The sequence below is a fragment of the Balaenoptera acutorostrata genome, chromosome 18 (assembly GCF_949987535.1).
Source record: "Balaenoptera acutorostrata chromosome 18, mBalAcu1.1, whole genome shotgun sequence".
NCBI classification, from domain to species: Eukaryota; Metazoa; Chordata; class Mammalia; order Artiodactyla; family Balaenopteridae; genus Balaenoptera; species Balaenoptera acutorostrata.
Window position 1 is genome coordinate 13,311,143 of NC_080081.1, and position 16,350 is coordinate 13,327,492.

The 16,350-nt window shown below is 41.1% G+C and overlaps 1 long non-coding RNA gene across 1 annotated transcript in view; it reads right to left on the reverse strand.

Annotated features, from left to right (window-relative positions):
* LOC130705615 (uncharacterized) overlaps positions 1-16,080 on the reverse strand; it is a 41,768-nt gene extending 25,688 nt beyond the window's left edge. Inside the window, exons 1-2 of the long non-coding RNA XR_009005934.1 lie at positions 15,725-16,080; positions 14,179-14,344 (exon numbers count right to left, since the gene is read on the reverse strand). This is a non-coding gene — a long non-coding RNA (uncharacterized LOC130705615). The remainder of the gene's footprint in view (positions 1-14,178; positions 14,345-15,724) is intronic.
* Between the last annotated feature and the right edge of the window lie 270 nt (positions 16,081-16,350).

Consider the following 16,350-nt stretch of genomic DNA (forward strand, 5'->3'; position numbering starts at 1 on the left):
AAGGAAAGAAATCATAAAGATCAGATCAGAAATAAATGAAAAAGAAATGAAGGAAACAATAGCAAAGGACAATAAAACTAAAAGCTGGTTCTTTGAGAAGATAAATGAAATTGATAAACCATTAGACAGACTCATCAAGAGAAAAACGGAAGACTCAAATCAACAGAATTAGAAATGAAAAAGGGGAAGTAACAACTGACACTGCAGAAATACAAATGATCATGAGAGGTTACTACAAGCAACTGTATGGGAATAAAATGGACAACCTGGAAGAAATGGACAGATTCTTAGAGAAGCACAACTTTCCGAGACTGAACCAGGAAGAAATAGAAAATATAAACAGACTAAAGACAAGCACTGAAAGTGAAACTGTGATGAACAATCTTCCAACAAACAAAAGCCCAGGACCAGATGGCTTCACAGGCAAATTCTATGAAACATTTAGAGAAGAGCTAACACTTATCCTTCTCACACTCTTCCAAAATATAGCAGAGGGAGGAACACTCCCAAACTCATTCTACGAGGCCACCATCACCCTGATACCAAAACCAGACAAAGATGTCACAAGAAAAGAACACTACAGGCCCATATCACTGATGAAATAGATGCAAAAATCCTCAACAAAATACTAGCAAACAGAATCCAACAGCACATTAAAAGGATCATACACCAGGATCAAGTGAGCTTTATCCCAGGAGTGCAAGGATTCTTCAATATAGGCAAATCAATCAATGTGATACAGCATCTCAACAAATTGAAGGAGAAAAACCATATAATCATCTCAATAGATGCATAAAAAGCTTTTGACAAAATTCAATACCCATTTATGATAAAAACCCTCCAGAAAGTAGGCATAGAGGGAACTTACCTCAGCATAATAAATGCCATATATGACAAACCCACAGCCAACATCATTCTCAATGGTGAAAAACTGAAACCGTTTCCACTAAGATCAGGAGCAAGACAAGGTTGTCCACTCTCACCACTATTATTCAGCAGAGTTTTGGAAGTTTTAGTCACACCAATCAGAGAAGAAAAAGAAATAAAAGAAATCCAAATGGAACAGCAGAAGTAAAACTGTCACTGTTTGCAGACGACATGATACTATACATAGAGAATCCTAAAGAGGCTACCAGAAAACTACTAGAGCTAATCCATGAATTTGGTAAAGTAGCAGGATACAAAATTAATGCACAGAAATCTCTTGCATTCCTATACACTAATGATGAAAAATCTGAAAGAGAAATTAAGGAAACATTCCCATTTGCCATTGCAAAAAAAAGAATAAAATACCTAGGAATAAACCTACCTAAGGAGACAAAAGACCTCTAGGCAGAAAACTATATGACACTTATGAAAGAAATTAAAGATGATACAAACAGATGGAGAGATATACCATGTTCTTGGATTGGAAGAATCAGCATTGTGAAAATGACTATACTACCCAAGGCAATCTACAGATTCAATGCAATCCCTATCAAACTACCAATGGCAGTTTTCACAGAACTAGAACAAAAAATTGCACAATTTGTATGGAAACACAAAAGACCCCGAATAGCCAATGCAATCTTGAGAAAGAAAAATGGAGCTGGAGGAATCAGGCTCCCTGACTTCAGACTATACTACAAATCTACAGTAATCAAGACACTACGATACTGGTACAAAAACAGAAATATAGATCAATGGAACAGGATAGAAAGCCCAGAGATAAACCCACGCACATATGGTCACCTTATCTTTGATAAAGGAGGCAAGAATATACAATGGAGAAAAGACAGCCCTTCAATAAGTTGTGCTGGGAAAACTAGACAGCACATGTAAAAGAATGAAATTAGAACACTTCTTAACACCATACACAAAAATAAACTCAAAATGGATTAAAGACCTAAATGTAAGGCCAGACACTATTAAACTCTTAGAAGAAAACATAGGCAGAACACTCTATGACATAAATCACAGCAAGATCCTTTTGACCCACCTCCTAGAGAAATGGAAATAAAAACAAAAATAAACAAATGGGACCTAATGAAACGTAAAAGCTTTTGCACAGCAAAGGAAACCTAAACAAGAAGAAAAGACAGCTCTCAGAATGGGAGAAAATATTTGCAAATGAAGCAACTGACAAAAGATTAATCTCAAAAATATACAAGCAGCTCATGCAGCTCAATATCAAAAAAACAAAAAACCCAGGAGGGAGAGAAGATGGCGGAAGAGTAAGACGCGGAGATCACATTCCTTCCCACAGATACAGTAGAAATACACCTACACGTGGAACTGCTCCTACAGAACACCCAGTGAACGCTGGCAGAAAACGTCCGACCTCCAAAAAGGCAAGAAACTCCCCCCGTACTTGGGTAGGGCAAAAGAAAAAAGAAATAACAGAGACAAAAGAATAGGGACGGCACCTGCACCAGTGGGAGGGAGCCGTGAAGGAGGAAAGGTTTCCACGCACTAGGAGCCCCTTCGCGGGCGGAGACTGCGGGGGGCGGAGGGGGGAAGCTTCAGAGCCACGGAGGAGAGCGCAGCCACAGAGGTGCGGAGGGCAAAGCGGAGAGGTTCCCGCACAGAGGCTCGGCGCCGAGCAGCACTCACCAGCCCGAGAGGCTTGTCTGCTTAGCCGCCGGGGCGGGCGGGGCTGGGAGCTGAGGCTCGGGCTTCGGTCGGATCGCAGGGAGAGGACTGGGGCTGGCAGCGTGAACACAGCCTGAAGGGGTTAGCGCACCACAGCTAGCCGGGAGGGAGTCCGGGGAAAAAGTCTGCAGCTGCCGAAGAGGCAAGAGACTTTTTCTTGCCTCTTTGATTCGCGGCGGGCAAGGAGAGGGGATTCAGAGCGCCGCCTAAACGAGCTCCAGAGAAGGGCGCGAGCCACGGCGATCAGCGCGGACCCCAGAGACGGGCGTGAGACGCTGGGGCTGCTGCTGCCGCCTCCAAAAAGCCTGTGTGTGAGCACAGGTCACTCTCCACACCTCCCGTCCCGGGAGCCTGTGCAGCCCGCCACTGCCGGGGTCCCGGGATCCGGGGACAACATCCCCGGGAGAACGCACTGCGCGCCTCGAGCTGGTGCAACGTCACGCCGGCCTCGGCCGCCGCAGGCTCGCCCCGCCTCCTCTGTACCGCTCCCTCCCCGCGGCCTGGGTGAGCCAGAGCCCCCGAAGCAGCTGCTCCTTTAACCCCGTCCTGTCTGGGCGGGGAACAGATGCCCTCAGGCGACCTACACGCAGAGGCGGGTCCAAATCCAAAGCTGAACCCCAGGAGCTGTGCGAACAGGGAAGAGAAGGGGAAATCTCTCCCAGCAGCCTCAGAAGCAGCGGATTAAAGCTCCACAAACAACCTGATGTGCCTGCATCTGCTGAACACCTGAATAGACAACGAATCATCCCAAATTCAGGAGGTGGACTTTGGGAGCAGGAGATATTAATTTTTCCCCTTTTCCTTTTTTTTGTGAGTGTATATGTATATGCTTCTGGGTGAGATTTTGTCTGTATAGCTTTGCTTTACAATAGCTTTATTTTACTTCACTATATTATAGCCTCTTTCTTTCTTTCTTTCTATTTTTCTCCCTTTTACTCTGAGCCGTGTGGACGAAAGGCTCTTGGTGCTCCAGCCAGGCATCAGGGCCGTGCCTCTGAGGTGGGAGAGCCAACTTCAGAACACTGGTCCACAAGAGACCTCCCAGCTCCACGTAATACCAAACGGCAAAAATCTCCCAGAGATCTCCATCTCAACATCAAGACCCAGCTTCACTCAACGACCAGCAAGCTACAGTGCTGGACATCCTATGCCAAACAACTAGCTAGACAGGAACACAACCCCATCCATTGGCAGAGAGGCTACCTAAAATCATAATAAGGCCACAGACACCCCAAAATACACCACCAGACGTGGACGTGCCCACCAGAAAGACAAGATCTAGCCTCATCCACCAGAACTCAGGCACTAGTTCCCTCCACCAGGAAGCCTACACAACCCACTGAACCAACCTTAGCCGCTGGGGACAGATACCAAAAACAACGGGAACTACGAACCTGCAGCCTGTGAAAAGGAGACCCCAAACACAGTAAGATAGGCAAAATGAGACGACAGAAAAACACACAGCAGATGAAGGAGCAGGCTCAAAACACACTGGACTTAACAAATGAAGAGGAAATAGGTAGTCTACCTGAAAAAGAATTCAGAATAATGATAGTAAGGATGATCCAAAATCTTGGAAATAGAATAGACAAAATGCAAGAAACATTTAACAAGGATGTAGAAGAACTAAAGAGGAACCAAGCAATGATGAAAAACACAATAAATGAAATTAAAAATACTCTAGATGGGATCAATAGTAGAATAACTGAGGCAGAAGAAAGGATAAGTGACCTGGAAGATAAAATGGTGGAAATAACTACTACAGAGCAGGATAAAGAAAAAAGAATGAAAAGAACTGAGGACAGTCTCAGGGACCTCTGGGACAACATTAAACGTGCCAACATTCGAATTATAGGGGTACCAGAAGAAGAAGAGAAAAAGAAAGGGACTGAGAAAATTTTTGAAGAGATTATAGTTGAAAACTTCCCTAATATGGGAAAGGAAATAGTTAATCAAGTCCTGGAAGCACAGAGAGTCCCATACAGGATAAACCCAAGGAGGAACACGCCAAGACACATATTAATCAAACTGTCAAAAATTAAATATAAGGAAAACATATTAAAGGCAGCAAGGGAAAAAAAAACAAATAACACACAAGGGAATCCCCATAAGGTTAACAGCTGATCTCTCAGCAGAAACTCTGCAAGCCAGAAGGGAGTGGCAGGATATACTTAAAGTCATGAAGGAGAAAAACCTACAACCAAGATTACTCTACCCAGCAAGGATCTCATTCAGATTCGATGGAGAAATTAAAACCTTTACAGACAAGCAAAAGCTGAGAGAGTTCAGCACCACCAAACCAGCTTTACAACAAATGCTAAAGGAAATTCTCTAGGCAAGAAACACAAGAGAAGGAAAACACCTACAATAACAAACCCAATACATTTAAGAAAATGGGAATAGGAACATACATATCGATAATTACCTTGAATGTAAATGGATTAAATGCTCCCACCAAAAGACACAGGCTGGCTGAATGGATACAAAAACAAGACCCATACATATGCTGTCTACAAGAGACCCACTTCAGACCTAGGGACACATACAGACTGAAAGTGAGGGGATGGAAAAAGATATTCCATGCAAATGGAAATCAAAAGAAAGCTGGAGTAGCAATTCTCATATCAGACAAAATAGACTTTAAAATAAAGACTATTACAAGAGACAAAGAAGGACACTATATAATGATCAAGGGATCGATCCAAGAGGAAGGTATAACAATTGTAAATATTTATGCACCCAACATAGGAGCACCTCAATACATAAGGCAAATACTAACAGCCATGAAAGGGGAAATTGACAGCAACACAATCATAGTAGGGGACTTTAACACCCCACTTTCACCAATGGACAGATCATCCAAAATGAAAATAAATAAGGAAACACAAGCTTTAAATGATACATTAAACAATATGGACTTAATTGATATTTATAGGACATTCCACCCAAAAACAACAGAATACACATTTTTCTCAAGTGCTCATGGAACATTCTCCAGGATAGATCATATCTTGGGTCACAAATCAAGCCTTGGTAAATTTAAGAAAATTGAAATCGTATCAAGTATCTTTTCCGACCACAATGCTATGAGACTAGATATCAATTACAGGAAAAGATCTGTAAAAAATACAAACACATGGAGGCTACACAATACATTACTTAATAACGAAGTGATTACTGAAGAAATCAAAGGGGAAATCAAAAAATACCTAGAAACAAATGACAATGGAGACACGACGACCCAAAACCTATGGGACACAGCAAAAGCAGTGCTAAGAGGGAAGTTTATAGCAATACAAGCCTACCTCAAGAAACAGGAAACATCTCGAATAAACAACCTAACCTTGCACCTAAAGCAATAAGAGAAAGAAGAACAAAAAAACCCCAAAGCCAGCAGAAGGAAAGAAATTATAAAGATCAGGTCAGAAATAAATGAAAAAGAAATGAAGGAAACAATAGCAAAAATCAATGAAACTAAAAGCTGGTTCTTTGAGAAGATCAACAAAATTGATAAACCATTAGCCAGACTCATCAAGAGAAAAAGGGAGAAGACTCAGATCAATAGAATTAGAAATGAAAAAGGAGAAGTAACCACTGACACTGCAGAAATACAAAAGATCATGAGAGATTACTACAAGCAACTATATGCCAATAAAATGGACAACCTGGAAGAAATGGACAGATTCTTAGAAATGCACAAACTGCCGAGACTGAACCAGGAAGAAATAGAAAATATGAACAGACCAATCACAAGCACTGAAATTGAAACTGTGATTAAAAACCTTCCAACAAACAAAAGCCCAGGACCAGATGGCTTCACAGGCGAATTCTATCAAACATTTAGAGAAGAGCTAACACCTATCCTTCTCAAACTCTTCCAAAATATTGCAGAGGGAGGAACACTCCCAAACTCATTCTACGAGGCCACCATCACCCTGATACCAAAACCAGACAAAGATGTCACAAAGAAAGAAAACTACAGGCCAATATCACTGATGAACATAGATGCAAAAGTCCTCAACAAAATACTAGCAAACAGAATCCAACAGCACATTAAAAGGATCATACACCATGATCAAGTGGGGTTTATCCCAGGAATGCAAGGATTCTTCAATATACGCAAATCAATCAATGTGATACACCATATTAACAAATTGAAGGAGAAAAACCATATGATCATCTCAATAGATGCAGAGAAAGCTTTTGACAAAATTCAACACCCATTTATGATAAAAGCCCTGCAGAAAGTAGGCATAGAGGGAACTTTCCTCAACATAATAAAGGCCATATATGACAAACCCACAGCCAACATTGTCCTCAATGGTGAAAAACTGAAACCATTTCCACTAAGATCAGGAACAAGACAAGGTTGCCCACTCTCACCACTATTATTCAACATAGTTCTGGAAGTCCTAGCCACAGCAATCAGAGAAGACAAAGAAATAAAAGGAATCCAAATCGGAAAAGAAGAAGTAAAGCTGTCACTATTTGCAGATGACATGATACTATACATAGAGAATCCTAAAGATGCTACCAGAAAACTCCTAGAGCTAATCCATGAATTTGGTAAAGTAGCAGGATACAAAATTAATGCACAGAAATCTCTTGCATTTCTATACACTAATGACGAAAAATCTGAAAGTGAAATTAAGAAAACACTCCCATTTACCATTGCAACAAAAAGAATAAAATATCTAGGAATAAACCTACCTAAGGAGACAAAGACCTGTATGCAGAAAATTATAAGACACTGATGAAAGAAATTAAAGATGATACAAATAGATGGAGAGATATACCATGTTCCTGGATTGGAAGAATCAACATTGTGAAAATGTCTCTACTACCCAAAGCAATCTACAGATTCAATGCAATCCCTATCAAACTACCACTGGCATTTTTCACAGAACTAGAACAAAAAATTTCACAATTTGTATGGAAACACAAAAGACCCCGAATAGCCAAAGCAATCTTGAGAACGAAAAATGGAGCTGGGGGAATCAGGCTCCCTGACTTCAGACTATATTACAAAGCTTCAGTAATCAAGACAGTTTGGTATTGGCACAAAAACAGAAATATAGATCAATGGAACAGGATAGAAAGCCCAGAGATAAACCCACACACATATGGTCAACTTATCTTTGATAAAGGAGGCAAGCATATACAGTGGAGAAAAGACAGCCTCTTCAATAAGTGGTGCTGGGAAAATTGGACAGGAACATGTAAAAGTATGAAATTAGAACACTCCCTGACACCATGCACAAAAATAAACTCAAAATGGATTAAAGACCTAAGTGTAAGGGCAGACACTATCAAACTCTTAGAGGAAAACATAGGCAGAACACTCTATGACATACATCACAGCAAGATTCTTTTTGACCCAGCTCCCAGAGAAATGGAAATAAGTACACAAATAAACAAATGGGACCTAATGAAACTGAAAAGCTTTTGCACAGCAAAGGAAACCATAAACAAGACCAAAAGACAACCCTCAGAATGGGAGAAAATATTTGCAAATGAAGCAACTGACAAAGGATTAATCTCCAAGATTTACAAGCAGCTCATGCAGCTCAATAACAAAAAAACGAACAACCCAATCCAAAAATGGGCAGAAGATCTAAATAGACATTTCTCCAAAGAAGATATACAGATGGCCTACAGACACATGAAAGAATGCTCAACATCATTAATCATTAGAGAAATGCAAATCAAAACTACAATGAGATATCATCTCACACCGGTCAGAATGGCCATCATCAAAAAATCTAGAAACAATAAATGCTGGAGAGGGTGTGGAGGAAAGGGAACACTCTTGCACTGTTGGTGGGAATGTAAATTGATACAGCCACTATGGAGAACAGTATGGAGGTTCCTTAAAAAACTACAAATAGAACTACCATACGACCCAGCAATCCCACTACTGGGCATATACCCTGAGAAAACCATAGGTCAAAAAGAGTCATGTACCAAAATGTTCATTGCAGCTCTATTTACAATAGCCAGGACATGGAAGCAACCTAAATGTCCATCGACAGATGAATGGATGAAGAAGATGTGGCACATATATACAATGGAATATTACTCAGCCATAAAAAGAAATGAAATGGAGGTATTTGTAATGAGGTGGATGGAGTTAGAGTCTGTCATACAGAGTGAAGTAAGTCAGAAAGAGAAAAACAAATACAGTATGCTAACACATATATATGGAATCTAAGGGAAAAAAAAAAAAAGGCCATGAAGAACCTAGTGGCAAGACGGGAATAAAGACACAGACCTACTAGAGAATGGACTTGAGGATATGGGGAGGGGGTGGGGTGAGATGTGACAGGGTAAGAGAGTGTCATGGACATATATACACTACCAAATGTAAAATAGATAGCTAGTGGGAAGCAGCCGCATAGCACAGGGAGATCAGCTCGGTGCTTTGTGACCACCTAGAGGGGTGGGATGGGGAGGGTGGGAGGGAGGGAGATGCAAGAGGGAAGAGAAATGGGAACATATTGTATATGTATAACAGATTCACTTTGTTATAAAGCAGATGCTAACACACTATTGTAAGGCAATTATACTTCAATAAAGATGTTTGAAAAAAAAAACAAACAAACAAACAAAAAAAACAAAAAACCCAATCCAAAAATGGGCAGAAGACCTAAATAGACATTTCTCCAAAGAAGATATACAGATTGCCAACAGACACATGAAAGGATGCTCAACATCATTAATCATTAGAGGAATACAAATCAAACGTGCCATGAGGTATCACCTCACACTGGTCAGAACGGCCATCATCAAAAAATCTACAAACAGTAAATGCTGGAGAGGGTGTGGAGAAAAGGGAACCTTCCTGCACTGTTGGTGGGAATGTAAATTGATACAGCCACTATGGAGAACAGTATGGAGGTTCCTTAAAAAACTACAAATAGAACTACCATACGACCCAGCAATCCCACTACTGGGCATATACTTTGAGAAAACCATAATTCAAAGAGTCATGTACCACAATGTTCATTGCCGCTCTATTTACAATAGCCAGGACATGGAAGCAACCTAAGTGTCCATTGACCGATGAATGGATAAAGACGATGTGACACATATATACAATGGAATGTTACTCAGCCATAAAAAGAAATGAAATTGAATTATTTGTAGTGAGGTGGATGGACCTAGAGTCTGTCATACGGAGTGAAGTAAGCCAGAAAGGGAAAAACAAATACCGTATGCTAACACATACATATGGAATCTAAAGAAAAAAACAAAATGGTTCTGAAGAACCTAGGGACAGGACAGGAATAAAGACACAGACATAGAGAATGGACTTGAGGACAGAGGGAGGGGGAAGGGTAAGCTGGGAAGAAGTGAGAAAGTGGCATGGACAGATATACACTACCAAATGTAAAATAGATAGCTAGTGGGAAGCAGCCGCATAGCACAGGGAGATCAGCTCGGTGCTTTGTGACCACCTGGAGCGGTGGGATAGGGAAGGTGGGAGGGAGATGCAGGAGGGAGGGGATATGGGGATATATGTGTACGTATAGCTGATTCACTTTGTTATACAGTAGAAACTAACACAATATTGTAAAGCAATTATACACCAATAAAGATGTTAAAAAAATAATCAATGGGGAAAATTATGATTGCTTCTTGATCTTTAATACTTTTTGTTGAAACATTAAAAGCTCTCCATGTCACTTGTAAGCATAAAGGGAAATAGTGAAAATATGAATAGTAAAATAGTATGAATTTAGTATACTATAAATGAAAACACTAGACACATTGACAATGAAAGTTTTTCATTTTTTTGTAGAAACGTATCAAGAGTAACTTGAACAGAGCTTACTTTCTTCTCATTGTAGAAGTTACAGCATGCATGGAGAAAGCATCTTTTCCATGCCTTGTTGAATTGTCATACTCCTTTCTAAGATTGGATCACCTTTCAACATTGTCTTCTTTGTGCCTTCAGTGTCATGAAATATCACTGGGTATTCCTTTAACGTGAAGGTTTTGTTTTTTTTGTTTTTTTGTTTTTTTTGCCAGCTTCACTTCCTCTGGGACATCTTTATCTTCAAAAAGTTAAAAATAGAACTACCATAGGATCCAGCATCGCCATTTGGGGTATATACCAAAAAGAATTGAAATCAGGATCTCTAAGCAATATCTGCATTCTTGTGTCATTGCAGTACTGTTCACAATAGCCAAGTTATGGAAATAGCCAACATTCCCGTCAACATATGAATGGATACAAAAAAAATGTGGTATATATACACACAGTGGAATATTTCTCAGCCTTAAAAATAAGGAAATCCTGCCAGTTGTGACAACATGGATGAACCTGGAATAAAATAAGGCAGTCACAAAAGGATACATACTGTTCGATTCCACTTCTATAAAGTAGCTAAATAGGTCAAATTCAAAGAAGCAGAGAACAGAATGGCGGTTACCAGGGGCCAGGGAGAAAGGGAAATGGGGAGTAGTTGTTCAGTTGGTATAAAGTTTCAATTATGCAAGATGAATAGTTCTAAACATCTGCTGTACAACCCAGTGCCCATAGTCAACAATACGGTACAATACATGTAACAATGTGTTAAGTTGATAGATCTATGGTGAGTGTTCTAACCAAAAAAGTCCCCAAAGGTACATGAGGAATCTTCGGAGGAGTTGGTTGTATCTATTACGTTGATTGTGGTGATGGTTTCATGGGTGTATACAGATATCCAGACTCATCAAGTTGTACACGTTAAATATGTAGTTTACTGTATATCAATTAAACAGTTGATATTGTATACCAATTATACAGTTAAAAATTGTTTTGTTTTTTTTTAATAAAATCTTCTAAGTTCAGAAAAGGAAAAATAAATTTTCTGGGGAATCTCAAAGCTTTGTTCCTGCTTTCGGTACCATGTGAAAGAGTCACTTTTAGTCTTTCTTAACACAAATCTTTAAATCTATTCTTCAGAGAATTATTTCCATGATCATGTATTTGCCCGTTCTTGTAGTCAATGAGAAAACTGCTTTCACTAATATTTACTTACTACTGTTAACAGATCTAAATGTTGAATGGCAGCTGGCCACCTCAGTATCCACTGGGAATTTACCTTCTTTTAGAAATGAATTTGTTTGACTATGTTATCCCAGACTTTATGATAAGTCAAGATATTTGCTCACATAAATATTTTAGGAAGCAATACAAGGAGCCTCAGAAAGAATTCTTGAAGAGGAGATAGATTTCAGTCTAGATTCTCCCTGTAAGGCACTTAAACTCTTTCTTCCTGTTCTTTAAACACTGTTCCAAAAAATACTTCAGCAGCGCACTATCTCCAGATTTGAAGTATCTTCTAGAAAGGGCGTAAAATGCGCCCTACCCAGGGAAGACAGAATAGCTGTCCTTTCTGTTCAATGTGGCACGACTTTCATTGTCGTGCAAGACTATGTTGTAATGGAACATGGGAGGAAGCATTCAAAATGATTATCTTGGGGTTTTGAAGAGCCTTAATTATGATAAAAGTGGTATTTTGACAATTCTTTCAACAATGTGGGAAAAAAAGGAGGCTTTGTACTTAAATGACTTATTTCTTTAATTATTCTAAAGGTTTGCTGTACGTGAAGAGGGTCTTTTCCCAACTCCCAGGCAGTTCTGAGTTCCACAAGGCAGATTAGCCACAAGGACATGCTTTAATAAAAGGAACAGTGGGGCTCAAACTGCACAGTTGTGATTGTAAACTTTATGCTTCCAAATTTCCCCACACTTTAGAATAGATGCAGTTCAGGGCCTGCTATCTGTACAACAAACAGTAATGGATCCAGCTGTGTCTTCTCCTATACTACCCACTTATTCCTTCAAAGAGCTGAGAACAGGAGTCATATTTCAAATAAAAAGCACATGTCCTCTTTTGATAGATTGGGGGCATCTTGGTGTGGTGGAGTAAGCCGTGTGCCTTCCCAAATGAAGTTATACAGCAAGCCTGAATTTGTTGTTTGGAAAATTGCAGTGTAACCATCTTAGGGAATTTAATTGTTAAAGGATGCTCTAAAACACTAAAAAGAAAATGTAAAGAGAAAAAGAGGATTAGCAGTAAAACTATCAGTAAGTAAATGTCAAAACCAGGGATAATTAATATTAATTCAACAGCTGTTTAATGAGCAAATACTTTATGCCAGGCAGGGCTGCTATTAGTGCAGTGTGTAGACTGCACAAAAGTACCTGGATACACACAAAGAAACCACGTGGGCTAGAGTCCGGAAAGGTTTTCGACTCTGGGGATAACATGGTGAGCCAAAAAGACAAAGTCTCTCTCCTAACAGAGCTTACATTTCAGCAGAGAATGCAGACACATTAGTAGGCAATTACATACATACCAGTGTGTTGGTTGTTACGTGCATGGAGTGCCATGGGCACACACAAGAGGACCCTGATTCAGGTAGAGGATTCCTGGAGATGGTCGCGAATAGGCTGATACCAGAGGGTGAGTAGGATTTAGACAGACCCACACACAGACTCTGGGCAATGTGAGTGTTTCAGACAGAGGGAATGAGATTGGCAAAGACCCAGAAGTGCTACTGAGGTTGGTACTTTCAAGACTCTGAATGAATTCCATTTTAGTTGGAGCATCAAGAGGAAGGATGAAGCATGAGGCTGGAGAGGTGGGCAAAGGCTCGCTCATGCAGAAGCCAGCTGACCTTTGCAAAGTGGCTGGAGCAGTGAGCAAATGTTCTCAAGCAGGAAGGGAGGGGGGCAGGGTGACAGGATTTGTATTTTCAAGAGACCATTCTGAGTACAAGGGCTGGAATGATTTAAGGGGAACGAGAGGAGAGGGAGGATATAAGTGAGACTGCTTTGAACATACCTCACGTTGTAGTTTTTACTTTGGAGCCATGTAAATAGTGTGTTTCAACAACATTTAAATAAATTAAAAGGTAATCACTTACAATTGAAAGTAAAATAAAATGGACCACCTTAACTGTATATCTATTTGGTGACAAAACCACACCGAGAAGAGTTATTCCAAGTGACTTTAAAAAACAGTAAAATGATTGGCCCTAGTGGGATAGATGCGGAGGCAAAAGCACTGTGGAAAAAAATTCGTACACTGTTTTCAGCGATTTTTTTGTTAGAAGAAATGTTAATATGATTATTCTGAGATTTTTCTGTATGTTTTGTGAACAATAGCAAATAAGTCATTATGTGAGATTTTCAGCAGAGTTGAAAGGATATACAAATATAAAATTGATGAGGTTAAATGAAAACTTTATAGGCTTGGATTTGAACTATAACTGTATTATGCTGTATTTTTTTGTCCTGAACATAGTATTTATTTATTTATTTATATTTTATTTACGGAAAATATATTATTTCCTACTGTGTCCACTGAAAAGATTAGAAACAATGCCCAACCCATTTGCCATGATACAATTATACCCAGAATGTTGTCTGTAAATACTGAAGGGGATCAGGGGATGTTTTTCACACTAAAAGAGCCTGTCTGAATTGGCTCCTACCAGCCAAAGGTGAGAAAATTTGTCCATTAATAAGTACAAAGGATTAAAACACGGTACCTTAGTACGTCTCGGCTGCTGTAGCAGAAATACCGTAGACTGGGCAGCTTATAAACAGCAGAAATTTCTCACTGCCCTGGAGGCTGGAAATCCAAAATTGGGGGGCCAGCATGGGCAGGTCTGGAGAGCCTCTTCAGGGTTGCAGACAGCTAACTTCTCCTTGTGCCTTAACATGGTGGAGAACAGAGAGAGGAAGCAAGCTCTTTTGTGAGTCATAAAAGGGCACGAATCCCACTCGTTAGGGTTCTACCCTCATGACCTTATCTAGTCCTAATTACCTTCCAAAGGCTCCACCTCTTAATACTATCACATTAGGGGATAGGATTTCAACATATGAATGTTGGGGAAACACATTCAGTCCATAACACACTGTAAATATGTTTAAATCCATGAATTCACAATGATACCAGAAATAAACCAATATGCAAACAAATGAAACAAAACCATCATTGGTCCTTACTAGAGGATGAGAATGACTGGCCTAGTGACCAAGGTTCCTTGAAGGTTTTAGCCATATCTAAACTCTTAGAGCCATACAATGAGTCGCTGGATACAGGGTCAGACCTCAGATTTAAGCAGTATAACATGTCTATGTGGTTTCTGTTTTGCAATGCTTAAAAATCCCTTTTACACTATGGGCCCGAGAGAAAGCTCATTATTACTTAAAGCAATAGGCCTCACTCACCCATGTGATACCACCTTTCCCATTGTAAATGGAACTACAGCTCTCTTTGGGCTGCTACCAAAAATTTTGTCAGGAATATCCATCACATAAATGAAATTCCCTAATCGTTTACACATATTCTAAAGAAACTGATTCCTCTAAGTTTAAGTAAGTAAATGTGTCTTTTAATTTAAAAAATATATAAACAGTGACAGCTACAGAAGTAAATATCAAACACAAAAAGACATTTCTTCCACTAAGTAACTTCCAAAGATTGTCATTTTCTTAAAGGCAAAACAAACACAAAAGACTTATACAAATTTTAGCTAACTGGTAAAATCTCAAATTTTGCTAATTTATGACACCATTGTTTCTCTTTTTTTCCTCTAAAAAATGACAGCAAAAAGTAAAATAAAATTGTGAAGCTCTGCAAGATAAAATAAAAGTTACCATGGAGAGGTGTCAGAAAGTACTACAGGGGCGTTTTCGGAAGATGGTGGAAGAGTAAGACGCGGAGATCACCTTCCTCCCCACAAATACAGTAGAAATACATCTACACGTGGAACTGCTCCTACAGAACACCCACTGAACGCTGGCAGAAAACGTCAGACCTCCCAAAAGGCAAGGAACTCCCCCCGTACTTGGGTAGGGCAAAAGAAAAAAGAAATAACAGAGACAAAAGAATAGGGACGGCACCTGCACCAGTGGGAGGGAGCTGTGAAGGAGGAAAGGTTTCCACACACTAGGAGCCCCTTCGCGGGCAGAGACTGCGGGTGGCGGAGGGGGGAGCTTCGGAGCCACGGAGGAGAGCGCAGCCACAGAGGTGCGGAGGGCAAAGCGGAGACATTCCCGCACGGAGGCTCGGCGCCGAGCAGCACTCACCAGCCCGAGAGGCTTGTCTGCTCCCCCGCCGGGGCGGGCGGGGCTGGGAGCTGAGGCTCGGGTTTCGCAGGGAGAGGACTGGGGCTGGCGGCGTGAACACAGCCTGAAGGGGTTAGTGCACCACAGCTGGCTGGGAGGGAGACCGGGAAACAGTCTGCAGGTGCCGAAGAGGCAAGAGACTTTTTCTTCCCTCTTTGTTTCCTGGTGCGCGAGGAGAGGGGATTCAGAGCACCGCTTAAACAAGCTCCAGAGATGGGCGTGAGCCGCGGCTTGCAGCGCGGACCCCAGAGACCGGCGTGAGACGCTAAGGCTGCTGCTGCCGCCACCAGGAAGCCTGTGTGCGAGCCCAGCTCACTATCCACACCGCCCCTCCCGGTAGCCTGCGCAGCCCGCCATGGCCAGGCTCCCGTGATCCGGGGACAACTTACCCGGGAGAACGCACGGCACGCCTCACGCTGGTGCAACGTCACGACGCCTCTGCCGCTGCAGGCTCGCCCCGCCTCCTCCGTACCCCTCCCTCCCCGCGGCCTGGGTGAGCCAAAGCCCCCGAAGCAGCTGCTCCTTTAACCCCGTCCTGTCTGGGCAGGGAACAGACGCCCTCAGGTGACCTACACGCAGAGGCGGGT